At 39.7% G+C, this 1,813-nt stretch overlaps 1 pseudogene; it reads left to right on the forward strand.

Moving 5' to 3' along the window:
• On the forward strand, positions 1 to 556 carry LOC150018139 (cell division control protein 42 homolog pseudogene; annotated as a pseudogene).
• The last annotated feature ends 1,257 nt before the right edge of the window (positions 557 to 1,813 follow it).

Below are 1,813 nucleotides of genomic sequence, written 5' to 3' on the forward strand. Positions count from 1 at the left end.
ATGCAGACAATGAAGTGCATTGTTGTGGGTGATGGTGCCATTAGTAAAACATGTCTCCTGATATCCGGCACAACAAAGAAATTTCCAGATGAGTATGTACCGGCTGTTTTTCACAACTATGCAATCACAGATATGATTGGTGGAGAGCCATATACTCAACAGGATTAAGACAGATTACAACTGCTGAGTTATCCACAAACAGACGTATTTCTAGTCTGTTCTTCAGGGGTCTCTCCATTCTCATTTGAAAATGTGAAAGAAAAATGGGTGCTTGAGATAACTCACCACTGTCCGAAGACTCCTTTCTTACTTGTTGGGACCCAAATTGATTTCCGAGATGACCCCTCAACTATTGAGAAACTTGCCAAGAACAAACAGAAGCCTATTACTCCAGAGAGTATAGGCTGAAAAGCTGGCCTGTGACCTAAAGGCTGTCATGTATGTAGAGTGTTCTGCACTCACACAGAAAGGTCTCAAGAATGTATTTGATGAAGCAATATCGGCTGCCCTGGAGCCTCCAGAACTGAAGAAGAGCCACAGATGTGTGCTATTATGAAAATCTCTCCAGGGCCCTTTCCTCACAGCTGGTGTCAGCATCACACTAAAAGCAATGTTTCAATCAAACTAAAGATTAAAAATTAAAGTTTATTTTTGCAATAACGACAAATGCCCTGCACCTACCCATGTGCACTCAAGTGAAACAAGGCCCATAGGTATGGTCTCTTTCCCCCTCTCAGTACCAGTTAATTTTGAGTAATTGTGTACAACCAGAAAAGTGATCAGTACTAGTTTTTGTTCTGTTGTTTTTAAAAAAATGTTTTTGTTTGTTTAAAAGCAAGGCATGCTTGTGATGATTCTGTAACAGACTAATTCGAGTTGTTGAAGCTGCTCCCAGGTTCCACTCTGGAGAGTGATTTGAGGCATCTAGGGTTTTTTGTTTTGTTTTTCTTTCTTCCTTTCTTTCTTCCTTCCTTCCTTCCTTTCTTTCTTTCTTTTTGTTGGGGGGAGGGGAAATTTGTGTGGAGTTTGTTTTTATTTAGTCATTTTTTAAAAATTCATTAACCATTGGACAGCCTTTAGGAGAGGAGGATGGAGTGATTCCACATTCCACTTCCTAGATCTAGTTTAGAAAACATGTTCCCCACCTGGTGCTCTTGGGAAGGAGTATAGTAAATGCCTCATTTAATAACATACTCCTTTTTGAAAGTTGCCTTTTCTCTCCACCCTCGAGCAGGTTCAGTATTTGATGAAACCCACCAAAGTGGGTGCAACCTGCCTTGCCCTTCTTCTTTTCTAAGATGCACTATATGTATGGCTGACTTTTCAGGAAATTTGTTAGCCATTTACTGATTTCTTCTTTGAAGTTAATTTCTAACTTCTTTCACTGATAAATGAAGAAGAGTATTGCACCTTTTGAAATAATACCTAATGGGTTGAGTATATGATTAAAAAACAAAAAATCATTTTTTCCTTGTCAGTCATTGTCTTATATCCTTAGCGTAGATGTGCAGCTTAATAGTGTACAATACAGTGTTCTAGAACACAGCTGAAGACCTGGCATATACGAGGGGTGTTGCAAGGAGACAGACACCTGTGGAATGATTCACATCCTCTTTCAAGTTATGAGGATGGAGACCTGCTTCATTAAGAAGCTAGGGGTGGGGTGGAAAGAAAATTTAACAACATGGGGACCATTCAGGGGAATCCCCTTATTTCTGTTTTGCATGAGGAACCCTCGAGCAGCCAGCTGAGGCTCTCTAGTTTAATAAAAATCATGGAGAGAGTCTTATGAAGACTTTTCATAAGTGTTAAT

Source organism: Furipterus horrens, unplaced genomic scaffold (assembly GCF_987537825.1).
Source record: "Furipterus horrens unplaced genomic scaffold, mFurHor1.1.pri manual_scaffold_2, whole genome shotgun sequence".
Lineage (NCBI taxonomy): Eukaryota > Metazoa > Chordata > Mammalia > Chiroptera > Furipteridae > Furipterus > Furipterus horrens.